This window comes from Motacilla alba, chromosome Z (genome assembly GCF_015832195.1).
Source record: "Motacilla alba alba isolate MOTALB_02 chromosome Z, Motacilla_alba_V1.0_pri, whole genome shotgun sequence".
Classification (NCBI taxonomy): Eukaryota; Metazoa; Chordata; class Aves; order Passeriformes; family Motacillidae; genus Motacilla; species Motacilla alba.
The window spans coordinates 19,527,983-19,555,696 of record NC_052046.1 but is presented as its reverse complement, the minus strand read 5'-3'; the positions used below and the strand labels follow the sequence as shown (position 1 = coordinate 19,555,696).

Here is a 27,714-nt window from a genome sequence, read left to right as displayed (position 1 = left end):
ACCAATGTCTCCTTAAAGTTGAAGATAAAATTTACAGCAGTTGCAACTGTGGTGCAAAGTTTCACCAATAGATGAGTAAGCTTCTCAAGTCATTGCATCAGACACAAAAATACGGAGCTTCAGGAAGACTAGCAGACCTCTCTTTAGATCAGGAAACATAGCAGGCAGCTGTTTGTTTGTTCCTGAGCACCATTAATGCACTAACAGAGGGTCCTGAAATTACTGATCTCCAAATCTCCAGTGACAGAGCAGTCCAGTTTAAGTAGAATGTCAGCTGAGATGCTCAGATTTGACAAGAATTTTTTTCTTTCACAGACCTAAAATAAATACAACTTTACATTTACGTAAATGTAGACATAAATCTAACTTTAATGAAGATTTTGTCCATTAATTTCCTTCATGTACAGTCCTTGTCATTAGTACCTTCCACTGGCAAACAGAGAATTTATTAAGAGAGAACCTTGCCAGCTGAAGAAAGTATTTGGCTTCTCAGGGTATTGCCAAACATTTTGTTTGTAATTTTCAAGGACATTTGAACAAAAAAGGAGTAGATCTCCACAAGTTAAATTTAGTTTTATAGTCAGTGTCCCTGCTTGCAGTCTAACACTGCACTCAGTTTCAGTGTCTGTAATTAAAACTTGTGGGGAATATGCACAGAATATTCCTAGCTTTCCTTGATGAGTGCTGTGCACATCAGTTAAAGGTTCATAGAACTGGCTTGTCCTGTGCTTTGTTTTGCCTAATGTCAGATTTTGTCTGAAAACCTTTTTTAGCTTAACACACACATTGGTGTTCATAACAGATATACTGGCATGGCAACGATATATAGGCAGCGTTTCAGAGTCCTGTGTCTCTATCTGAGAGTTCAGTGTTGCTTCAGGGTTAATTTTGTTGTGTCCAGCAAAAACAGGAGAGCTCACAGGGGGCGTGTGAATGAGAGAGTTGAGTGTTCAAAGCTGGGTACGAGGAGGCTGAAAGTGGATGCTGGTGGAGGTGAACAAAGAGGCAGACATTACCAGTAGAGGATTTCCAGCACACATTGACCAATTATCAGCTATTATACTCATGCTGGGGTATGTCACATTTGTCTCTTGGTTTGAATGACTTCTGTTACTCCTGGACAAACAAGTTTGTAACTGCCCTGACTGTGAGATGTCCCAGGTGGATGGGATGACAGATGTGATTTAGGTTGGGCTGCAGTAGCCAGATTTTAACTGGTCCTGGAACAAGGTGCATGGGCAGGTGCATGGACCACATTTATATCTCCTCAACTTGGGTAACTCAACCATCATGCTCCTAGGAAAGGGCCCTGCTATAGTAGATTGCATCTGGGATCCCCATGTCCTAAGGTTTAACCAGGTGACTGCAGAAGTGGTGAAAGAAGCCTCCAACTGCCTGATTCATAAAGTACTGCATATGGTGCCCTGATGATGAACTGGCTGAGCACCTCTGATGAAGAGCAAACAAAGAAACCAAAGGTGAACGGACACTGGACCTGAGAGGAAGAAGCTTGGTTTGCACGTTTAATCAATTTTCTCCCTATGTCATTCCACTGGTGTAAACTGTGCGAGAGAAATCCTGTCAGGGTCCTCAGATTGACTGCTGAGGCAAAGGGTTCACGTGTGAAAAGCTTCAGCAGCTGAGACAAATGTTAATCTCCATACTCACAGGCAGACTGCAAGGAAGTTTGTCTGGTCCTGACACAAAGCACACACTGCCTCATTGGGGGTTCTGCGTGTGGCTGTAGGCCCAGGATATGCACACACCCACATGCATACACATATCAAACACAGTTAATGGAAGATAACAGCAAAGCTTAATGAGCTTTTCACATCTTGTCTTGAATGCTCCTGCATTTTTAAAAGAAATTCCCATTTTTTAATGGAAAAATTTCTGAAGATGTCTTGTGTCAAGCTCTAGGTTTCCATGTAAGTTCAAGGTAATGATATTTGCCAGCTGTGTAGTTGCAATATTTAGAGGAACATTGAAGATCTATGTTAGTTTGGGACTCACAAAAAGTAATTCATTATGCATAATGGTGATGTTGGCAGTGCATGCCAAATGGTTAAATCTAATGTAGCATACAGTTCCATTAAGGCACAACAAAATTAATCTATCTCTTCCCACCAGGAGGTTTAAACAAAAGCAATGGGGAAGGAGATGCATGGAAAAATGAGAAATTCATTAATGAAATGAAGACATGTAAAATAATTAGGCATATAACAATAGATTAGAGGACTAAATTAACCCTTTTGTTTTCTGTCCAATATGCACAAGTCAGAACCCTAGCACTGGGTGTTATGTAAATGAAACTTTAATTGTCTTCCAAATTTCTTCCAAGGAGAAGATGAACAAGAAGATCAAAATGAAGCCACTAGTTCCTTTGAATAACTTTATTCTGGTTTGCAGAAACTGGCCATGGTGACTATTTGCATTTAAAGCCACAGTTTGGATCTCCAGTGGGAAATTGCAAATGAATGAGAATCTCAAAGAATAAAAGAAAAACAGTTGACACTAAACTGGTGTACAATAATTTGTGTAATTAATAATATTGAAACTAAGGGACCAACCTAAATTAATGGAGGTATATTAATGAGCTTTCTTTTGCTTTATAGGATATGCTAGTTAGAAGGCAACATTTTCTTTCCTATATAAGTCCTGTTTCCCCAGTAACACAGGTGTATATTTTAAACACTGTGTGCTTTAACAGATGCTGCTTACTTTAAGGTGTGAAGGAAAGACAAATGTTTCAGAATATACTACATTCATTCAGGATAAGAAATAACCCAGATGCACAGATCTTTGAATAAATCAAGTAATCAAGAAATTTCCTGGCCTTCTGAACTTTATTTTTTTTAATTTAGCTGAAAACAACAAGGAATTTCCCCTCTATTTTCTGCTTACTACTCTCAGCTCTGTTCTGAAGGAAGGAAACTCTAAACACCCAGCAGTACTTAGGGGATGCGGTAAATTCAGGGCATGGGGGAGTTTTGGGAGAAGCTCTGCAATGACTGCAACTCTGAGGAGCAGAGGACTCCCACCCCTAGGGAGGAGTCTTATGTAACTCCACCTATGTGGACCAGGAGTGTAGTCTGCCTGTAGCATTACCTGCGTGTGAGCAATGAGTCATGCTAGCCTTTTGTCCCACTGCGTACTCAAAAGCTGGAGCACTGGAATGTTTTGAAAACATTCTCATGTAAGAATCTACGGGACTAACAAGTGTGTAACACAACATCAAAAGCCTCAATTGATATGCTGAGAACCTGACACTTCCCTTTCCGAAATGACTCTGCCAGCACCTAGAATAGGAGACAAGGTTGGCAGACAGCAGGAACATCACAAGAGGCAGTCTGGCAGGCAACATGCATTTAGGACCCCAAGGCAAACATATCATACCAAACTTGGCAGCAAGTCCATATTCCAAAATGAAATTAGGATTCATAAGGCCTCAGGCTAGCAGCTGCAACAGCAGGACAGATGACTGCACCCAGCATCCCACCACAGCAGAACCAATGCAGTAGTGCACGGCATACCTGAATTCAGGCAGACAGGGCTGGTAAGTACCTAAAATTAATCACTGCCAATGTCTTTTTTTAAGTATTACTGTTAGTGATAGCTGAAGAAGGAAGGTATGGGGAGCTATTTAAGCAGCTTTGGTCCAAGCTAGCTGAAGCTCATTATCTTGTTCAGGAGACCCTCACGCTCTGTTCTGGTCATGCCTGTTTCCAATGCTCAATGTGTTGCTCCAAGGAATTTCTGCTCAGGGAAATGGCACAAAGACTGGGAAAAGCAATGATCTTGGTCCAGACTGGGGTAAGCTGAAATCTTCACTTTGAGTTGCTTGTTCCACTTCGGGTTTTCCCTTCTATCTTCTACAACCACAAACATTTTAGGGCTCTGATTCTCCTCAATCCAGTGTCCTTGCACCTTCACTGACTTCAAAGGAAACATTTACCTTAAAGTGCCTAGATTCTGATGTCTGAGGTAGGAGGCAAGGGCATACTGATTTTGTTATGGCAGTGTTATCTTGGAAGGCAGTGACACACCTCCCCTGAATGCAGTACAACAGGTATTGTCATTGTTTAGTGCATCTCTCTTAGTAAAGTGGTGCATCTCTCTCAGTACAGTGGTGCATCTCTCTCAGTAAAGTGGTGCATCTCTCTCTCTGTCCTGTCCATCCTCTTACCAAGCTGCCTAAATGAGGAATACCCATACAGTTATGAATTGGCTTTGGTGATACCACTTCAGAGTTAGCTGAAAAGAATTAAAATGAATGGACTCTAATGTAATTCCTTAGGTATTACGTTAGGGCCATGTGATTCATGGGGTCGGTGGTCAGAGACAGGGATGACACACACACCTCAAAGTTTCATGCAGCAAACAGCCTGTTTCATTGTCCAAACCTAGTACATATAGGGAATTTGAAACACCCCAGTCTCAACTGCTGATTGATCTGATCCCCACATAGCCCAGCTTCTGAACAGTGAGATGTCTGCAGCTTAGGACAGAATGTGATAGGCTAAGTCCCTGCGTAGATTTAAAGCCAACCTATCCTTGCCCACCCAGGGACTGTAATGCTGCATGTAGGTACACACTTCGTTCATTGATTAAGCAGATATTTTAAAGATAGATGTGAAAACAATATTTTATTTTATATTTATTGAGCATGTCACTAAACTGGATCTGTGCCCTCTGCATCACTAATTAATCTACTGGGCACCCCAAAGCTGGTGACTGGAAAATTCAAGAATCTAGAGGTAAATATTGCTGGGTCGTAGCAAGCCAGCCAGAAGTCCTCTTCATCTGGAAAACTATTTGACTATTCTTCATTTTTAAGGTACTCAACCTCTTAATTGCAAAGATTTGCCATGATGTGCATGATATATCATAGATAATAGAAAATAATAGTCTTGCAGAGATGACTCAAGGGCTCCTGAGGTAATAGAAGCCTAGAGGTGAACACTGGTGAAAAATCTCAGAAAGATTAAAGAGCATTCCTCTAAAAAGGCTACATAGATGACAGCTCAGCTGAAGTGACTCTACACCAGTGGGTGCAGTTGTGGGTAACAAATAGGAGGAGCTGGAAGTCACTGTGCTGCTAAAAGGATATGAACTAGTTATCATCTCTGAAAGATGGTGGGATGAATCTCATTATGAGTGTGGCTACTGACAGCTACAGGCTGTTCAGAAGGGACAGGCAGGGCTCTGTGTGGGTTGCCCTCTACATAAGAAATGAATGGAATGTGAAGGACTCTCTCTGAAGAACAGCTGCAAACAGGTTGAGAATTTTTGGGTGAGAATCAGAGGATGAGGTAACAGAAAGAACCTTTTGGATTGTGCCTATTACAGGTCTCTTGGTCACCTGGAGCCTATTGACTACAAAATCTTCTTGCTCCAGCTACGGGAGCAAGAAGCCATCATGCTCACAGGACCTTGTTCTGCTGGGGAACTTCAACCTCCAACATCTCTGGTGAGCTGTAGGCAATCCAGGGGACTGCCGGAATGCACAGAGGATAACTTCTTAAGACAGGAAATTGACAGCCCTGACAGAGGAGATCTGTTACTGAACCTGATGGTCACCAGTGCAAGTGAGCTCATGTGTGACATTGAGGTAGGAAGCAACCAGAGCTGCAGTGAAAATGCAGTGAACCGATGCAGTGTCTGCATGAGTGGACAGGTGAAGAGCTATGGATGATGTATTGGAATATACCAATATTGCTGAATGGGATGTCTGCCCCTGCAGCTAAGCCAAATAGTGGCAACTGTGGTGTTTCACCCCAGAGACACTTCTGGCTAGCTAGATGGGCATGTGGGAACAAGTTCAGGCATGCTGGAGCTTCGGTGGTGTGGCTGGAGCTTACTCTCGTAGAGGGTCACTCCCCAGGTTTCCGTGCGCCAGAGAAACTTTAAGGCGATGGTGAAGGAAGGAGTCGGTTCTGATGGAGGGTTTTATTCCAGAGTTTTTATTCTGGCCCACATGGCCCCTGAATCCAGCAACAGCTCCAACAGAACTCCCGACTGTGTGGCCTGTTCGCCCTTTCCCCTGGGGGAGAAGGGAAGGGGATGGAGAGGGAACCCACCAACCGGGTATGGGAGAGGAGGTCCCAAGGGATAAAGGATACCTGGATTGTTCAATGCCCCCCAGAGGTAGTGTTTATCTTTTGAACTTGCCCAATCACTCAATGCCCTTCTGGAATTCCAGGTCTGATAGACAGTACTTAGCAGGGGTCAGGGTGGGGAAAGGAGAGGTGATTGACACACCTGGGGAAGGAATCTTCAGGGAGAAACCTGGGGTATCTGAAGCAAACTATGACATCACACCGCAACAATGTTTATCTCGATTTCTGTAATGTCTTTGACATGGTCCCACCCAACATTCTGAACTCCAAACTGGATGGATACAGATTTCATGGGTGTGTAAGGCATTGGATCTATGGACAGAGTCAGAGAGCTTTGAAAAATATGCATTCAAATGAAGATCAGTGACAAGTAGTACCCCTCAGGAATCTATACTGGGACTAGCATTGTTTAATATTTTCATCAGTGACACTGTGGGGTTGAGTGCACCCTCAGCAGATTTGCAGATGGCCCCAAGCTGAGTCATGCTGTTGGCACACCTGAAGGATGGGATGTCATCCAGAGGGACCTGGACAAGCTCGAGAAGTGGCCCATGGGTCACTCATAAGTTTTAACAAGGCCAAGAACAGGGTCCTACACTTGGGTAGGAGCAACCCTAGTATCAATATAGCTGGGGTTGAAGGGATTGAGAGCAGCCCTGCCAAGAAGGACTTGGGGGTGCTGTTGGATGAAAAGCTGGACGTGACTCACAACATACACTCACAGCCCAGAGACCCAGCTATATCCTGGGCTGAATCCAAAGACTGAGTAGGTTGAGGGAGAGGATTCTGCCCCTCTCGTCTGCTTTGGTGAGATCCCACCGGGAGTGTTGCATCCAGCTCTGTGGTCCACAGCACAGGAAGGACATCAGCTTGCTGGAGCAAGTCTAAAGGAGGTCACAGAAATGATCACAGGGCTGGAGCACCTCTCCTGTGTAGAAGGACGGAGAGAATTTGGGCTGATTACCCTGAAGAGAAAACATTCCAGGGAGACCTTAATTCCCCAGTACTTAAAGAAGTTTTAAAAGAAAGATGGGTACAGAATTTTAGCAGGGTCAATTGCAACAGGAAAAGAAGTAATGGTTTTAAACCAAAAGAGGGTAGATTCAGACTAGATGAAAGGAATAATTTTTTTACAGTGAGAGTGGTGAAACATTGGAACAGGCTGACCAGAGGGGTGGTAGATGCCCCATTCCTGGGGCTCATTCAAAGTCATATTGGAAAGGACTCTGAACCACCTCAACTACTTGAAGATATCCCGTAATAGAAGATGTCATTTTTGGAGGGACTGGACTAGACATGTTTTAAAGATCCCTTTCAAACTAAAGTGTTCTGTGATTCTATGATTTTAAGGTTTCACACAACTTTGTGTGTCCACTTCCTCCTCTACAGTCATGACTCTGTCCTTTTCATGTTTCATATCCTGACACTGGTGTCTGTTAATCTCACCTCCCATCACAGCTGTTCCATTCTCCTCTCTGTGCTGATCCTAGCATGGCAGTGGTTTGGTTATTGAGTTCAGCAGCAGTAGGACTGCAGGCATTACCAGTCATAGCTCTGTCCTTCCTTTTTCATGCATCAACAAAGTCCCGGTTCCTGTGCTAGTGACTTCCAGAGAGCAGCCAGCTTCTCACTAAACTCCAATGTTTGGCCATATCTCTAAATAAAGAGGAAAAGTTAAATATGGAAAGCAGCATTTCTGTGGAAACTTCAGAATTTCTACTTTCACATAATATTAGCAGAGAAAAGAAAAAACAACCCAGACTGGCTGTCAAATTCACTTGAGTTTTCAAGGTCAGGACTTAGGGAAGACAGTTTTATTTGTACATTGAGCAAATCATATCTAGGACCTAGTGGGACAAGACAAATTTGGCAGCCAGCAATGTTGTTCTCAGAGTGCCACTTTGGAATAAATCCTTGTGAGATGGGGTCCCCAGCCAAATACAGGTGTTGCTCTGACAACTGAGCAGACACCAACAAGCTGAGAAGAGCTTGTTGACCACCTTCCCCATGACTGGCCTTTCTTTTCTGGAGCCAAAACAATGTGATGTATTTTACAGCACATTATGGACTGTCCTGAAAGATGGTTTGTCTTGCTGACCCAGAGCTAGAGTATCCACCAGGGAAATGTGGTGAGCCTTTTTCATTGCAAGGCTAGAAAACAAATTGGAAACTGGTGGAGAACATCTGATCTGACATGTCTGAGAGTCTTTGGAGGTCACTGTAGATTCTCTGCTTGCTCTGTAAAGCAAAGAAGCCAGAGGCTGAGACTGTGTTCCTAAATCTGCTAAAAATTATAAATCACCAGCTGCCAGATGATTACAGTATGCAGCCTTTCTTCCATCAAACTAATGGAACTTTTGAAATTAATTAACAGGACTCTGAAAAATTCCCAGAGCCTTGTTTTATTTTTAAATTAACACAGTTTTCAATGAGTTGCTAGATCTAGGCCTAAATGCTGCCGAGAGTTATGCAGACATATCCCTACTGGACACAGATTGTTGCCCTGCTAAATGATGCCTAAGTATGACATGCAAGGATCTGCATGTTCCCTCTTTGTAAGATGGAAAAAATTCTGCAAAAATTGACATTTTTTTATCTCTTCATATAAAAGATTTGTGTGCGTCATTTGATTCCACTTCAAACTGTTTTATATTTGTTGTTTTATATAGTTATTTTAGGCATTTGCATCCTCAACAGTTACTTAAAAGCTGCACTTGCCAAAAACTGTCAATTATTGCTTCAGTCACAACTTGCACACTCACTGAGATAGTTGCAGAGAAATAAATTTTAAACTCATTTGGATGTCAGAATTTCACAGTAGAAACCTGTCTCTGTGGATATCAGTGTCACCCTTTCAAGGAATAGTGTCTGAGGTGGTTTGAATAGGTGTGAGGTGGAAAGAAACTGCTCCTGGGTGAGTAGCTCATTGGACAAAAGAGCGTAATGGTAGGTGTCAGGAGAGTCTGGCTGGTGGCAGGAAGAGGATATTGCAGAAAAACAGGGCTGGCACTAAGGAAAATGAGATAGGAAAATATATCTCAAGTGAGTGTCTTGGCATGTGGGTGGCTAGAGTAAACTCAAAAAAGAGTCTCCTGTTACTTTACTTGCAGCCTGTGGTATAAAGATACCTATGTTGTTGGCAATACCCAGAAAACCACACAAGAAATGGAGTTCCTGGTCTTTGAACACTTTGAGAAGTGGTGGATGAGGGAAAATCGTTGTTCCAGACAGCAACACACAAACAGAACTGAGGGGTGAAGGCTAATTTGTGCACAACAGGTGCATGGGCCCCTCTCTGGTCCAGTTACAGAACACTGGGCCAGGAGCAGGCAACTGCCACACCATCTGCTGCTCAGCACATGAGTGGAAGGGTAAACCCTCCTGGAAATGGTACAAATCCCACAAAGCTGACACCAGTGATGGGATGCCAGTGGCGTAAATGAGGCCATAAAGGGATCTATAGGTGATGATTCCTTTCTACACAGATATTTTTAACTTGTTTAAGTAACCTTTAGTCCCAAAATTATAGGAAATTTCTTTCACACCATCATGATTAGTTTCTCTTTACACTCCCCTGTCATTTCAACTTCATGCTATTTTTGGACTGCAATATCAATTCAGCAAATAAACACTAATTAAACAAGGAAAAAAAAAGTCTGGTTATACCCATGTTTCTTAAAACTATTAATTCTTCAGAGTAAAGCACAGGGATAATCTGCCTCAGGCTAGATCTAGAGCTAAGGGGAAATTGAGAGTTGGTTTGGCACAGCAAGGAAGTCCCACAACTCCAGGACTTGAGGCAGAGCATCTCTCCAGCAGGCTCCCAGTCAGAGCAGCCCTGCTTGGGTTGCCTGTTGGACATACTTCCCCTCTTTACTGCCATCCTGAAAACACCATGCAGACCAAAAGCCCCAATCCTCTCTCTTTTGCTTTGTTTTCTAGCTGAAGAGTGCATCTGAAAGCTACCACTAATAGTCTTTCTTTTGGTATAGGTAAAGGACCATGCTGGGCCAGAAGAACAATTAAGTGAAAGGAATGTATGAACAACCTTAGGAGAAAACCATAGATTATACAGATATATGTCACTATGCTTACTAAGATGCTTACACATTTGAAACTGTAAACAATACTCAAAATTTTAAAACATCTATTTTAGGAGGAAAAAAAGCCTTTCTAGAATGGCTTCCAACTAGTAACCAGGACCCAAACCATATACATGAAGAAACTGGGAGCCAGGCACTATTTGGGTAGCAGCATGAAGTAATACAACTTAACCAGGTAAAATGATTCTTTGTCCTCAAGGGTAGAGTGCTGTGGATGTGGGTCAGGGGAGTGCCGTATTTCCCACTACGAATAAATAAAAGTCACAAACCTAACAGTTGTAAAGATATGCTTCCTTTTACTTTATATTTTAGCACATCTTTTATTGCTTTCCCATTTTTACTGGCTGAAATGCTCCCACAAAGAGAAGAAAATGTTGGTCAGAGCAAGAAAAGTAGGGTTCATATTTTTTCTCCAGGGTAATATAAAGAATATGTCCATCGCCTCAACACAATTTCTTACATGGTCAATGTCTGACCATGTAAGTTAGAAAAGAAGCCAGAAGCAGGCATATAGTATGAATCAACATATGGCTCTGTGCCTGGCGCTGTAAGGAAGGTTTTGGCTTTTATTACAACGGATTGTGCTTTAATGATTGTAGTCTGATAGAGAAGGATGGGATCATTTCATCTAATACAGGCCACCTGATCGGGATGAAGTTGATGGGGTTTTCTGTGAACAGCTGGAAGTAACCTCACAATCACGGGTCCTGATTCTCTTGAGGAACTTCAACCACCCTGGTATTTGTTGGAGAGACACACAACTCAGCACATACAATCCAAGAAGTTTCTGCAGATCACTGAAGCTAACTTCTTGATGTAAGGGGTGGAGGAGCCAACAAGGAAAGGTGTTTTGCTGGAACTTGTACTAACAAACCAGGAGGGACAGGTTGAAGATGTGAATGTTGGGAGCTGACCTGTGTGCAGTGACCATGAGACAGAAGAACTTGGGACCCTGCATGGAGGAAGCAAAGCACTAAGCAGGACTAGAACTCCAAACTCCCAGACAATTTCAACCTCTTCAAAGACCTGTTTAGAGGAATTCCATCATTTAGGACCCTAGAAGATAAGGGAGTTGAAGAGAGCTGGTCAATATTCAAGCATCCCTTCCTCCAAGCTCCAGACCAGTGTATCCCCCTGAACCAGAAATGGTTAATGGGGAAGAGACCTGTATGGATGAGCAGGAAGTTTCTAGTTAATCCGGGTTGGAAGAAAGAAATTTATGGGATATGGAAAAAGGAACAGGTCGCATGGGAGGGCTATAGGAACATCATTGGTAAGAAGGGATGTAAAAAGGAAGGACAAGGCCTGCTTGTAATTCAGTCTGGCAAGGGAAATCAAGGACTATAAGGGCTTCTAAAAATACATCAGCAGCAAAAGGAATACTATGGGAAATGTGCCACTGCTGAATCAGATTGATGTCATGGTGAGGGAAGATACAGAGAAGGCAGAATTGCTGAATGCCTTCTTTGGCTCAGTTTTTACTGCTGTTTCCTTGGGAAATCTATATCCTGGAGGTAGGAGAGCGAGACTGGAGAAGGGAAGATTTCCCCTTGGTTGTGGAGGGCTGGGTGAAATATCAGCTGAGGAGACTGAACACCCAAAAATCCATTGGCCCTGATAGGATACACCCACAGGTATTGAGGGAGCTGGCAGATGTTGTTGTTAAGCCACTGTCCATCACCTTTGAAAAATCATGGGAAACTGGAGGGGTGCCCAGTGACTGGTGGAAAGCTGCCATTTAGCAGGAACTTGATAGTGTGAAAAGCTGAGCAGAGAAAGTCCTAATGAGGCTCAACAAGGGCAAGTGCAGGGTCCTGCAGCTGAGGAGGAATAACCCCAAGTCCTAGCACAGGCTGGGGCTGCCCCACTAAAGAGCAGCTCTATGGAGAAGGACCTGGGAGTCTTGGTGCATCAGAAGGTGTCAATGAGCCAGCAGTGTGCCCTTGTAACCAGGAGGCCCAGTGGGATCCTGGGCTGCATTGGGAAGTGTGGCCAAGAGGTGGAGGAAGCTGATCCTCCCCCCTCTACTAGGCCCTGGTGAGGCCACATCTGGAGTGCTGTGTCCAGTTCTGGGCTCCTCAGTACCAGAGAGACAAGGAGCTCCTGGAGAGCAAAGGGGCACAAAGATGATAAGGGGTTTGAAACATCTCTCTTAACAAGGAGAGACTGAGAGAGCTGGGCCTGTGTAGTGTAGAGAAGAGAAAACTGAGAGGGAATCTCATCAATGCATATAAATATCTGAAAGGTGGGTGCCAAGAGCACGGTGCCAGACTCTTTGAAGTGTTGCTCAGATACTGGACAAGGAGCAATGGTTATAAACAAAATCACAAGATGTTCCACCTCACCTTGAGGAAGAACTTTATGTTAAGGGTGGCAGAGCACTAGAACAGGCAGCCCAAGGAGGTCATGGAGTCTCCCTCTCTGGAGACACTCAAAACTCAGCTGGACATGTTCCTGTGCCACCTGCTATGGGTGATCCTTCCTTGGTAGTGCAATTGTACAAGATGATCTCCAGGGGTCCTTTCCAACCCTAATTATTCTCTGATTCTGCAATTCAAGGATTCAGGATTAAGGCTCATGTCTTATGACCAGCACTCGGATAGTACAAGTGTTCAATTAGATGTGAGGCTTCTTGTAAGAGAGGTCAGCATTGCAGATTTTTTGGGAAAAAATAAGAATGAGGACACCTGCATATGAAAAGACAATGTCGAAAACAATTTTCCTCTCCCATTACTTTTGACAGACTGGCAAGCAGCAAGTAGTAAATGGGTAGTAGGCAAGCCTTATCTCCCTTCAAGGAAGTTAGAACCATCAAAATGATACTGTAGTTTTATTTTACAAATAAGAAATTGATTTAAACTCCTTGTTTGGAGTTTGGTTGCTGCATGATTATAGTGTGAGGTTATGGTTACTGCTGCTGCAAGGTATGTAAATAAATGCAGATTTGCTCAAAAACTTTGCTGCTAGCAGAAATGTGTAGGAGAGACTTCCCACTCCTGCACAACCATTGCTATACAGGGACTGATCTTGTAAGAAGTAAGTAATTACCCAGGTTTTTTTGACACCGCGGACATATCCAACAGGTAGCAAGAAAAGATAGACTGACACAGTCATCTTGTTAAAACAGCTTTCCTTTGATTTAGTGGCAGATAACTCCCCATGATTTCAGTGGATATAGTTCTTTGCTAGAACTCATCAGAGAGAAGAGTGTTTTTTTTAAAATGGTTTCAAAGATTGCTGTTTCATTGAGCTAACCCACTTCAATCACTCTTATCACTACTGTTCAAATTACTGCAATTTTCTGATAAATTCAATCAGAAGTCCTGAGACTAAGAGCTGCCAATGACAAAGGAGTGCTCCTGGGGTCATCCTGACTTGTAGCCAAACACAGAACTTCATTTATGAACCTATCTCACGGTGCGTCACCCAACAGGGCTTTCTGCCCCAGTCTTCCTCCTGGAGCTTACTGACCATTCATGATGGGAGACCTTCAGGACACCAAACAGAATAAGCTGGTAAGCAGAGGATTTTTCTTATTACAGGCTCAAGCATGTTGACCACAAAATTCAGGATAAGCAAAAGCAGCTACAAAAAGTAATATCAGCCATAACTCCCTTTCTTTCATCGAATCTTTCCTCTGAAAGAAGGAAGCCTAGGGGAGGACAGAGAGGGTGTAGACCCATAAGCACCCTGAGCTGAGGCTCATCCCATGATAGTGTGGGTCTCTCAGGTTTCCTAACAGCTGCACGGAGAGCAGAACCATGGTGCAGAGCAAGGCTACAACTGCAAGTGTGTATAGACATGCTCTACCTACTGGGGCTCTCTTCATCACAGCTTTCTCCACAATTATTGAAGAGCAAGATAAAATTAAATCATCTGTGTCATTAAAAATGACCGTGTTGTTGGATGGATGCAGTTCCAAAGATAGTGTCCAACAACAATAAAAAAAAATTACACTGCCACCCCATATTCTGGACTGTCTTTTCGGAAGGGCAGTGTTGCAGGCTGCTGCACAGAGATTTACTCAGGGTAGCACCTTTGTGTTTTCACTGCTAAAACATTTCTAAGCCCATGAGAACTCCTTCTTGATACTAGTAGACATTTCAGCAACAGTCAAGCAGTGGACAGACTGAAAAATGACTGAGTCGGTTGCAAATGATTCAAAATCTGTGGGTTTTTTCCATATAACAATCACCATAGCCAACTAAGAATAAAGATAAGAATAGGATCATCTGGGAGTTGAGTCATAGCAATTTACTAGAGACTGTTCTGTGAGGAGCATGAAGGACAAAGGCATCAGAGAAATGGGTTTATCTAATGTTAGTACAAAGTGGCAGCTCCCCATAGATTTTAAAATTAGGCTGGAAAGGGTTCATTGCTTTTTTTTCCTTTGTTCTCTCATCACTAACTTTTATTCTTGAGTTTTTATTTTATTTGGACATCCTTTCTTCAGGCTCTACAAGGAGATCCAGAAGAGATCCCCACTGCTTTCCTTGCAGTGCATCCTAATCAGATCTGTGACCTGGAACTGCAGACCTAAGGTCATCCCTACAAGATGTTAATGTCATTCTCAGGATCACACTTTTTGTAAGATCTCCTCTCCAGCTAAGAAGGGCACTCTGGAACTGCACCCATTACATTCCCACGTCCCCTCCATCAAGCAGTATGGTGCACACACAGCAGCACTTCCACCACCATTCTCCTGCTCTCCTGAGCTCATTTTGTTACATACAGCACACACCAAGCCAAGTTGTTCTCAAATTCACTGATGGCCTGCAGCCTTTCCAAGTGAGAAGGGAAGTTCTGCAATCCTCTGTGAAAATCAGGGAAATTCTCAGCTGTGTGTGGCATATGTGAAATCTGCTGTCCTTACCATTTTGGTTCAGCTTGTAGCTTTTCTACTTTTATAAATCTGCAATGTGAAATGAAGCTATGAGAACATCCCACACAGACTCCAATGAAGAAGTAGTTAGTACAAAACTTGACAAATACATGTTCCTTGCCAATAGTGTGGCATTGCAAAGGGCTTTACAGAGGACAGATCTGAATCTTTTCCCCCCAAAAGTACTGAGGAGTGAGATCCAAAGGCTTCTTTCTTTATAATAATTAAACCCACAGACAAATTAGGTATTTAGCCTTCGATACCTCTCAGTTCCGGTGGGCTGCTGATTTAGCAGGCTATTTCACTCCTAACATATATTATCATGAACTGTCTTCTGTTTCTGCCTAGGTGTTTACTTTTTTATATAGAACATAAATTACATTTATGCTCTGAGAGCATAATTACCAGCAGGGTTGCCTTATATACATACATGGAAATACGTAGCTCAAAACACATCTAAGAAACATAAAGGAGAAGATAAGAGGAATTGTGTCATTCATCCAAACAAAAGCTGGTTACAGTGACCTACTCTATTTCTAGAAATCTGAACCTAATACATGAAAAATGGCAATAGAAAGCTGAAAAAGCAGGTAAAGGATTTTGGCATGTATAGAGCCAAATGCAGAAGTTGATGTTTGACAATGGATCTGGCATTTACAGACAGATGCTCTCCACAAGATGTATATCTATGGAGCTGTGAGGGCAGCTTTTAGTCAGGATTTTTAATGCTTCAGGTGTGTGTACAGTCATTGATGCCAGCTCAGCTCTGACCTCTACAGCAACAGGACACTTCAGCTATGCTGGAAAGGAAGCAAAGAAAACCAAGTTTCATTGCAAATGCTTTGGGCACAAAACATTGCTTCACCACTAGCAAATAGGCATGCCCTGTTCCCAAACTTGTGTTTGACATTTTGGCTTGATAAAAAAGCAAAAAATTGTTAAGTGATACCTGCAAGGCACAATTTAGAAAACTTTTTTCCTCTAATTTTATTATGTTTTAAATTACATTCTAAAATTCCTCTGTCTTGCTTGAAAAAGGGAAGAATATACTTTTTAAATTGCCATTATACAGAACAGTCTGAGTTAATTTCTACAGAGAATATATCTTAAAGTCATTCAATCACTAATTACTTTTATGAGTGTAGCATTTGTCTGCCATGCTTGCAAGCAGAATATCTGAAAGCTAGAAACACATGTTCAAATTATGTCTGTTTTTCACTGTTGAATAGTTGATGTGTGCTCTGTCACCGTCATGCAAAAGCAGTTGATTGACAACCAAAATGGAGGAAAATTAATATCTGCTGTAAGTGCGCATGTCTCTGGGCTTTGAGCTTCGATGTCTAACTCCTAGAAAATCAGGTGATGCCTGTCTTGTTTCTGAGAAAGTCTCTCTCATGCAAATATGGAATATTGATTATAAAAGAGGCTGTTACAAGCTTTATCTGGCTCCCATTGAAATAATTCAAGACGTTCACTTCACTTGGAGGTCTGTGGAAGTATTTCCAAATGACCCAGCTTGTACTTTCAGAAGTAGCTGTATTCCTCTTGTTTTTACAAGTGTTTGCTGAAATGTCTAGCTAATCTCTTGAGAAGATTCTGAAGATTTATGAGTTACCATTGTTGGTTTGTCTGCACTGACCAAAGGCCACAGCCTCTAGAGTTCACTTGTCTAAAATTTTTGCAGTGTACATTTCTGAAATCCTGTTTGTTAAGAATACTATAGCATAATAGAAACCCTGAAATAGCACCAGGAGACATTGCTCTTGCCTAACCTCAGAGAATCATGTGCTCTAATTCTGCTAAAGGAAAACTAATCATATTCAGCATATGAGAGAAAGAGCGGTGTGCCATTGGAAATGACATGATCATTTGCATTGGACATAAAAATGAAGGGCCATTAATTTTATAGCATTAAATGAAGAGAAGTATTAGACCTGAAAAATTAACTTCAGTGAATGCATTTCAAAGCATTTTCACAAATGTATGTAGCAAGTGCATATCCGTATATACTGTTGAGAAAAAATAATTATATTCAATGTAATCTTACAGACTGTATCTGCAAATATAATACATACTTTGACAGATTTCTTGTTCTTTAAAATTTGTTTATTTGCTCTGGCCCACTAATGGATGTAATTTCAAAATGGCAATATTAAGATTTCATTGCTATTACGGATCTCTAGTCACCTGTGGTCCCCTGAAATATAAGTGGTGATTTAAAACTGATGTGAATTTTACAGTACTGGTCATATTGTCCAGCTCTATATCACCTTATCAGCTACTTTAAATTTATGTAACAATTTTATGTTTTGGGGGGTGAGGGCATTATTATCTTATATTTCTTTTATACTGGGAAAAATTTACTTCAATTTGGAATAGGCACTACCAGCAACTAGTTGGTGGAGAGGCAAGTGAGGTAAACAAATTAAAAAAAAAAAAAAAAAAAAAAAGGGTCTCCACATTAAAGGACTGTGGTGTTTTACCAGCTCTAACATTGGGAAGGTATGACCAAAATCCTTGGGGTGGATGTCAAAGATGCCACATGCCACTGAGGTTTCTTCTAACATGTATTGTACACTCAAGGTAGTACCTTGCACAGTAACTTTGTACCATACCAAACCTTCCTCTCCTCATCTCCTCTACAAAGACAGTGATCTTGAACCGGTCTCTGCTGACCTGCCTGCTGCAGTCATCTATTTTAATGCAAACATCCACTTATTTATTGTCATTCTGTCCCTGGTGTTGGTGGAAGAAACTCCCCTCAAATACCCATTTTTCTCCTTGGAGTCTTGCCTCCCTCTTCTCCTTTGCCCTGATTTGTACTTGCTGAAGGTCACACTAAGAATGTCTGACATGTCAGCTGGTCAGTTGAGAAGGTACAGGGGAGGGCCTGGAGCTGAAACTTTCCTTGTGCTGCTGACCTTGGCTCTCTGCATGCCCAGCTCCTGTGAGACAGCCTGGGCTACGGTGTCCCCTGCTCTCCCTAGTCTGGATCTGGGCTTGGTCTGCCCTCAGTAGTGGTCCCTTCCTATTTCCTTATATGCCTGTTGTGCTCTATCACTGTCTGGTTTTATGTTAGGCTACTGGAGACACAAATTCTCCTCAGTGCACTGGTACATGGTGGCCTCATGTGAGGGAAAGGATGGACCTATCACTTTTCTTATTATTTTATTTTGAGGAAAGTAATATCCAGAAATATCTCAATCTGTAACAAAAAGACCAAAAAACACTAAACAAAAATAATGCATATCAAATGTTTACTACCAAATGTATCTACTAGCCACAACATGAAAAGTGATAGCAGAGGATTAGGAATGTACAATATTACAGAGTTTTTACATAAACTACTCATATGGCAGAACTGTATTAAAACAAAAGGAAAAAAAAAAAAAACCAAAACAGAACACTATAAAAAATAGTGAGCTCAGCAACCTGAAAGGACAGATTTGGGCAGTTAACTAGTTTAAAATTGGTCATGACTATTTCCATTTCTGGATGTAAAACAAGGGGCTCCAAAGAGCCCGACCTCATAGGAACAGGGTGCAGAAAAACGACAGAGAAAGAATTCTTTTGACATGGTCTCAACATGTCAACATAACATAGTCACACCTGATCTGAGTGAAGCCCCATCCTGCCTGTCTCCCTCTGACTCTGCTGTGCCTCACTGCTTCCATGGGGGGTCAATTACTAGAGGCTTTACTTTGTCCCAGTGTGCTTCTCCTGAGCACCTAAAAAAAAAGGAATAGGAATTTTGTCTGCTTTTCCATTATACTCCAGATCTCAAAGATTTCTCAGTTCTACACAGGTCTTTTTATTGTGCACTCAGAAATAAGTAAGTATATCTTTTTTTCACTTCACAGAGTTTCACACAGACTGCTGGCTAGAGGGAGGTGAGGATTTTGAGAGAGTAGTAGAGCTCTAGTAATAAAGAGTTTGCAAGGCCCAGAGATCCTTTGCTTTCTTGGAGACATTTTTACCAGAAATAACCTTATTGGTTGGTGACATTTAGGGTTTTTTTTTTCCACAGCAGAGGTGTCACCTTTTTTTTTAAATGTGCTAGATTTGTGTCTAGATCATATGGCTCTTTCCATGTTAAGCCAAAACACATGGCAAGGGACTTCTCTAGTGCTAACAGCAATATTGCAGGTTGTTGGCATGTGCAGTACCATACTAAAGCCCAGTCAAAAATCTCCACCAATGTAAATGAAACTGACTTTCCAAATATGATACTCAGTCAACTTCCTAACTTCTTTAAGCATTAACTCAGATGACTTTTGAATCAAAATGAAGAAATCCTCCCACATGACTTTTTATTGTATCTTTCCCCTATTACATCGCAGAGATGCTGAAAAGCATGTATTCCTAGTTAGGCTTCCCAGGAAGGAATGTTTCTCAGGTCCTCACATGCACTGAGACTGCATGAGGAGCTGCTGTTTGCTGTCAAAGTGCTGGTGCATCCCGTTGCATTTTTAAGTTCTGCTTTAAATAGGTAACAGTGAAGAGAAGTAGATGTGGAGGTAGAGGTAGGCAGAGCAAAGAGTGCTTTGGTTTGACCTGTCTGATTCACCACATAGAGCTTAAAGATGTGGACAGATGGTTTGTTAAGACACTTTCCAGCATCTGCAAGTGGGATGATCTGTCAGTGCATGAACAGCCTCATTTATGCCTCATCCAGAGAAAGGACTGTTACAAGATACATTGATGCCTGGCAGTGATATGAATTCATGTCCATTCCAATTCCTCCCTGGGCATTCAGCCACACTAGGGTCATTGGAAGCAATGGCTCCCCAGGCATGGTCCTATCCCCTGATGGACCAGTGATGCACCCCTACTCCTCATGCACCAGCTCTCTAATGGGACCCTGTTTCTCTGGCTGTTGAGTGTCTGGAGTGTCTTTGGACAGTTGATTATTGTTTGAAAAATGTTTGTAAATATTTGAAACTAATTATCAAGCTGTTGGGATGAATGAGTTTTTTACAGGTGGACATTTGGTGTATATTTGTGTGTGTGTGTTCTTGTCTGGAGTAAATTGTACTGATACAGCCTTGGATGCAGAGTTTTAAAGTGTGTGTCAAATTTTCTCACTATGTTTCCTGTATGAGAGAATATTTTTCAAGTGAGGGGTTCATCTGCATGCAGAAACCTATTTGCAAAATCTGGATTGAAGTCCAGGCATAGTGTATTTTCTATTCTTTCATAGAGAATTTTCTGTCCAATGGCTTCAGATTTCTTTGTTAAACTACTCATTGCATGCATATGGAAAAACGAATGTCTAGAAGAGTAATGATCTGAAGGTTTTGGTTTATCAAATATGTAATGATTTATTTACCCAGAATTGGAATAATAAAAACTGGAATGCACTGATACATACGTTCATTGTTACAACACCCCACACACATACATATTACCAAGGTAGAAAGACAAAAGGAACCCCACTCCTGCAATCTCACCTAAAGACACCTGCCTCATTATAGTCATCTCCTTCCATCAAGCCGTTTCCTACCATTTCTTGGAATGAGTAACATTGCAACATTGGTACATATTTTACAGCATTTAGTAATAATTCTACTCTAGCTCATGCATGTTTTCCTTAGATTGGGAAATTTTATTTTACCTCTCCAAAAGCAAGCCAACACACTGCTTTTTGCTGATGTAAGCTTTAAAAAAATATTTTAATCTATGACACACATATTTAGTTAAGTAATTTTTATTTTTTTTGTTTTTCCAATTAAATTATATTTAAGTTTCACATTCCCAGGGTTGCACTCCTGTTTCTGAGTGGGAAGAAACAGGTAATTATGAAAATATAACCTCTTTGATCAGTTGTGAGACCAGAAGATGTGTATGCTTTTGAACAGAGATGTGGACTTGTTATTACCAGGGGCCCTCTGAGTACCCTGGCTGAGGCTGGTCCTTGGTGCTGATTTTAACCTCCAGGCAGATATTAGACATTCATACGCTTGTAGGAAGTATCAGATCTGCCAGGAAACTCAGCTTTTATCTCTGCAGATTTAGATATTCACTAATTGCTCAGCATCAAGAGCCTGGCCAAGCCCACCCACTGCCAAGCAAAGCTCTAGCACATCAAGTCTGTACAACACAATTATCTCTGTCCCCTGTCTCAATCAGGTGCTATTGGAGCCTTTCAAGATTCAGGTCTCCCTATTTACCCCTTCCAAGGAAAGATGCAATTGATAATAGCTAACAATTATTCTGACAGTGTTTTGAATTCTTATTGCCCATGTATTAACTAAAATAACTAACTTCTGCATAACAATAACTCCCTGCTCATGTCCAAACTCTTCTGTTTTCAGCTGCTTCCAGTAAGAATTATTGAAGCTCGTGTGACACCTTTCCTTGACAAAACACTTTATTCATACCCCTATCACTATGTGACTTCTGAGATAGGGAGAACAGCTCAGCTACTGTTGGTACTTTGTGCACATTTTAGGAGACAACCTCACACAATAGGAACTCATTCTTTGTATTCTGTTTTTTAGGGGTTATTTTGGGATGTTTTTCCAGATTTTTATTTACTAGAATGGCAATGTGGCACAACTTTTCGTTTTTACATGATGTTCTATTATAGAAGCTGTGAATAGTCATGGTAAACAAAAGTAAGTTTACTATTTTGGTGACATTTTTCACCAAACCACATGAAAGATAACAGAACTATCTTGTCTAAACAAGGCTTCCATGCTTAAAAGTCTTGCTCAACAAACATTGCAGCATTTTTCAGACAACAAAATCTCAAAGTTTCTACATCTGGTAATAATAGCTGTGATATGCATGATCACATTTTTGGTTGTATTGCCTTTTGTGTTGGAAACAATCACCTGTGACATGACTACATTACTTGACTTTATCCAAGAGTGACATCTACATCTGTCTACAGATGTCTACATGACAGTCACATCTATAGTGATTTGGGATGTCCCACCACAAGCTTGGTCTCATTTCATAGAATCATAGATTGGTTTGGGTTGGAAGGGACTTCAAAAATCGTCCAGTTCCAACCCCCCTGCCATGGTCAGGGACACCTTCCACTACACCGGGTTATTCAGGACCCATTCAACCTGGCCTTAACACTGCCAGGGATGGGTCATCCACGACTTTTCTGGGCAACCTGTTCCAGTGCGTCACCACCCACACAGTAAAGAATTTCTTCCTAATATCTAATCTAGATGTGTCCTCTTTAAATTTAATTTCTTTTTTATTTCCAGCTATGTCAATGGCAATCAGAATCCGTTTTTCATTTGAGATATTTTTTGAGCCCATTGATAAATACATGAAATCTTCTCCTGGATTTCATTTTACTGCTATTGTCAAGTGCTCTACGAAATGCTTTTAGCAATAGCCAGATCTTTCCCACTATTACATTCAAGAGGCAAATCATAAACCTTAACAGAAAATGGAATCCCTTTAGTCTTGAATAACATCTATTTTGGTCATCATGATGAATGTTATATAATCACTCTGCACTGACACTGACCTCTCAGAAATAAAGTTCTGAAAGCTTTGTAAGGTCTAAGCATCCTGGCCTATGTAAAAGTACCAATTTCCAGTTTTTACTGATACTTATGGCATATACATTGAAACTGTCTAAGTTAGACCTGTCAGATGTATGAGCATAGCACCAGTATAATCACTGGAGGCACCTGTGACAGACTTTTGCTCAGAGTGCGACCTCAATGGTTATCTCAATATTTAAGGTTTGCCTTCGTGTGTCTTTGGTATCCTTGATCAAAATTCCTTTTTTAAAAACAGATTACTCTGTTGGTTTTCAGTTTTATTAGTCACCTCTTCTGCCTCTCTCCTTGCCATGCTCACACCACAGTTTCTAGCATTGTGGGCACATATTCCCATCCTTTTGTTACTGAATGGCCATTGGGGAACAGCTCATCAGGGTGGGCAGCACAGCCCAGAGGTGGGTTACTGAAAGTCATTTGTGAATCCCCAACCTTGCAGGTCTTCAAGACTGGAGTGGAAAAAGCCTTGTCAGACTGAGGTGGTGCTGATCACAGTGCTGCTTTGAGCAAGAGGCTAGACTAGCTGTCACCTCCTGCCCAGCATTCCTCTATGTCCAGCATAAGTTCATTGTCCATCCACCCTGAGCTATAATTCTGGTGAATGCTTTGCAAAGGGTTTCCCATGAGCTAATGGTGGTGTTGTCATCCTCTCTAAGTTGAGCACTATGCAAATCCTTGGAAGTTTTTTGAAACTGTGTTATCCTTTGGAATTAATCCTTTTTTAAATCCTGATCACTGTCTGGACTTGTATATTTTGCCAAAGTATATTTATATCAGTGCTAGTTTTAATCAATTCCAATTTTGACCCTTGTGATTCTTCTTGGCACTTGACTATTGCTGTTTCAGATCCCCCAGTGCACACACTGTGCAGTACTCTCTGCTTCCCCTCAGCTTCAGGCAGAAGCCAACTACATTTGCCTGGCAAATTCTGACTGTCTGACTATCTTGTCATAAATTGTTTCTGGGTCCTCTGTTTGTTCTGCAGATTGTCTGGCACAAGGGCCTTATGCCCAATCAGGGGCACAGTTAGCCACTCCAGCCTGGAACCCCAAGATTGATCCCTTGGGGTTCAGTCATTCAGAGAACTTCTGTTTTCTCCCTTTCTTCATCTTGTCTTGATCTAAAAACATATAAACAATATGCAGAAACGTCTTATGAAAGCAAATATACTTATGCAGGGTTCAGGATTTCTTTAATTTATTTATGACATCTTCATAGTTTGCCCTCTCTGCAAGAGTTCAGTGAAGCCTGCTAAGAACATCAGTTATCTGAGAAACACTCCTTGCCAGAAATAAAGCTTCTTTCTGTTAATTTACCTCTTTGTTGGTGGTTACAACTTGCAGAGACAAGGGAAAGTCCTGGTTAAATCACCTCCACTTGTTCTTGCACTGTCAGCAATTTCATGATGCAGTTTTTAACTGATCCCTTTTGACACTGTGCAATTTTCTGAATTTTGCATTATAGGTAGTGGCAGGTATTGTTCAGCAGAATTGTGGCCAGAATCAAGATTTCTACAAGCCTCTGCTTCATTTGGCCTGGTGAATGATGCAGGAGATGGTCCCACTGGTGCATTTCAGAGCCCTCCAGAGGTACTACTTCCCACTGAAAATACCTTTGCCAGTCAGATGGTAGCTGACCTTGCCCTTTTGCCAACACTGCCATGTCTGTTTGTAAGTTAAGGAGTTATTAATAAGCTGGCAACTGGAAGGGTCCCCTGACAGCCAAGTTTCTGCAGCACAGAGGAAGTCTCCAGGGATAAGACTTGTGCATCCATCCTCTATGCTTCAGAATGTTACCTTATGAAACTTGGTTCCAACTACCTTTACCTTGCCCTTATGCTTAGATACTTGCCTGAGTATGGAGTATCTCCCTCACTGTGGCTGCAGAAATACTGTGTTTTATGTTTGGGGTAATTTAAACCTTTTTCCTTTTTTCCTGCAGGTATTGGTATTTTTCCCCTTTTTTTCTTTCATTTAGATGTTGATTTATGCTGTGAAATTAGCACTGAAAATAATCTCAAGGCTTTGTTTTGTTTCTCTGGTAGAACAATTTCTTAATAATAAAGTTTTACTTACTTTGTGCATCCTTAGTTCAATCAAGTTGTTTTGTTTTTTAAATCCTTCTGGCTCAGGAATTTACTTTTCAGGTCTTATTCCTAGTTTTTTCTAGATTTCAATTCCTAGATTTTTCCTTACTCAAATCACCATCACTGGATTTTTCCTGGCCAAAGGGCTGCAAGATATTTCTTCTGATTGGTTACTCCTCAGCTGAATGCCAGGAGTGTCCCTATAACTGGCATAGAGTACATGTTAATAAGACAGTGTACACTAATAGCAGCATTAGTGTATGCTGTCCTGAGGTCTCTGATGACAGCTGGACTTCATAAAAACTGCATTATTGCTCAGTAAAATGTTCCAAGAAAAGGAACTGGGATCACAAGCAGTGAGATTGTGAAGTCCATAGTTCCTCTGCTCTTTTTTATTTGCATAAGACAAGGATTAATTTTGCCTAGTGGTACACATAGATCCAGGCCAGCCTGCTGCATTGTTGAGCAAGCATGCTTTTATTATTTAGTCATCCATTTTCCTTTCAAAGACATTTTTTAAAGAATTGAAAAAAAATAAAGTATCAAACCATTGGGATTCTATCAAACTATAAAACACATGGACATGATTCAGTAGTGTCACATAAATTACCTATGGAATTACACCAGAGATCATCTCAGGTCCTTATGTCATTATGGTGATTACATACTAGTTTTACCAGAACCAAAATAAAGTTGGAAGCTTAAATTATGATTTTATAAAACATAACTGATTTACATGTTTTTATTACATGTATCTTCCAACCTGCAGTATATTACAGAGTATAGGTAAACAAGATCTTCCACCTAGACCTGAGTATGTGCTATGTTAACATTCTTTTACAAGATTTAGTTTATTTTTCTTAATAATGATCAACACTATTTACCACTGTACCTAAGGTTCTTCATTATAACAGGAAAAGGTGTTGTATAAGTGAATGAAATAACTATTTCAGGGGTTTTTTTATTTTATTTTTTAAGGCATACTTTAGCTAGCAATGTGCTATTGGGACAAAAAGCATATTGGGACAGTACTTTACCCTGACTGTTTTAAGGACTGCCAGGAGTACTGGAAGAGCAAAATGGCATGTATGCATTATTATACATACATCACAGTGTCTTTTTATGTGTATATAACTAAAATCACTGATTTAAAGAAATTGCAGGAATCACCTTATCATAAGAATGATAATTTTGCTTGATAGTGATTTAAAACTGAATAATGCCCCTTAGTAATTCAATTTTAAAAATAAAACAGCTAATAATTGAAAAAAAAATCCAGATAATTTTCTTCCTGAGTTTTTAAGGATTAAATAACGAAGTCTGTATTCTTTATTGCTGCTTTCTACCATTAAACCAACTACATGCAAGCAGTGCTGATTGCAATATGAAGAATTATACTACCGGGTCCTGCTTGTATTCATTCTCGTTCTACACTTTAAAAACCCATTCATCAATTACTCTGCACTGGCACCAGAGCCCAGCATGTGCGTGCTGGCTTTCGCTCGCACCGAGCGCAGCGCTCTGGAGGCGAGGGGCGGCGCTGCGGGCGCGCAGAGCGTGTGCGGCTCCCTGCCCCGCGCTCGCAGACCTGTGTGCTCATTCGCAGCGCACCAGACGGAATTGCAGAGAAGCCCTTCAAGGGGGTGGATATAATGGCCTTCATTCCCTGCTCCCCAGAATCTCTCATAATGTTTGGAGCCTTAAACCAAACCCATCTTGTAAACAGCCACGTGAGTGTCAGCAGCAGGAGGTTTTTGATAAGCAGCATAAGCAAAATGCTGCATAATGTAAAATGATGGCACTGTTAATCCTATAGCACTGGTGATTCCCAGCCCCCTCTGCTATTGATACCAACATCATTGTCTCTGGCTTTAAACTTCATCAGTATGCAAACGGAGTGTCACTATGATGGGTGGTAACTTGGTTGGATGCACTTTCTACATTTCTGGCAAATGAGTATAATTATTTTCAGAGCTGCGGGCAACTCATGCATGTTTTATCCTCCATCTGGACCTGTGTGGTACACAACAGTGATAAAAGATGATTTCTCCCCTTGGATGTTCATAGGCCATCATCGACACCGTCCTGATGAAATGGTCATGTATCCCCTAGCACTTCTATATCTGCCACAGCTTGACAACAAAATTATTTCCCTATAGTACTAAAACACTTCAAATATTCAAGCCCTCTGTGCATATATTTGTGTTTTGAAGCATTCAGTGTTAACATAATGTGGTAATTTATAAACTGCCAAATTACCTATGCAGAAATCCGAGCAGGGCCTTATGAGGTCTGCAGAGCAATAGAAAAGAAAGCAAAAGCTTTTTGTTGTCTTTGATAATAGTAATCATCATCATCATCATCATCATCATCTTATCTAGTATCAGATGCAGGTTTTATTCTCCCTTTGTCAGTGCTTTTCAGTCGTGGACTTAGTTACTGCACACTGAGGCTGAAGCTGGGATGCTTTGAATTGAACTATTGTCATAATTGCAGGTCATGACAAACTGTACTGTAGTTGCTCAAGCAAAAAGGAGAAATATGATCTGCCATCACTGACCATTCAAAAGGGGGAAAGATGAAGGCAAAAAGGCTAGAATAGAATTTACTAAAAATAAATATTCATCTCCATGACAGAAAATAAATGAAGTCCACTTGAGCAAGAAGAATCAATATCTGCAAAGCTGAGATTGCTCATAAGAGAAGGAGGAGAAAAGAGAGATCAGCTTCTTTTGTTTCTTTGTCATAAAATCATTTTAATGATTAAAATCCATCACTATGATTGCCCTCTTTAGCAGATGTAGGCTGTCCTTACAGGCTCACCACTGATCCTCCAAGAGTCAGACACCAGGATTCACATCACCTGTACCAAATGAAGGCCACCCCTCTCACCTTTACCACAGGAGCCTGATTTCCCCCAAAATAAGGTAAGGGTTCATTTTGACAGACCCCCAAAGGGGACTTGGTGTCTTGTGATTCTCCATCCATGAAGCCC

At 41.3% G+C, this 27,714-nt stretch overlaps 1 long non-coding RNA gene across 3 annotated transcripts in view; it reads right to left on the bottom strand.

Annotated features, from left to right (window-relative positions):
* Nucleotides 1-184: 184 nt before the first annotated feature.
* Nucleotides 185-27,714, bottom strand: part of LOC119695834 — a 51,833-nt gene continuing 24,303 nt past the window's right edge. For 2 of the 3 annotated variants that reach the window (XR_005255402.1, XR_005255403.1), the window contains one exon: nucleotides 185-7,775. This is a non-coding gene — a long non-coding RNA (uncharacterized LOC119695834). The remainder of the gene's footprint in view (nucleotides 7,776-27,714) is intronic. The other variant, XR_005255404.1, reaches the window with a different exon arrangement.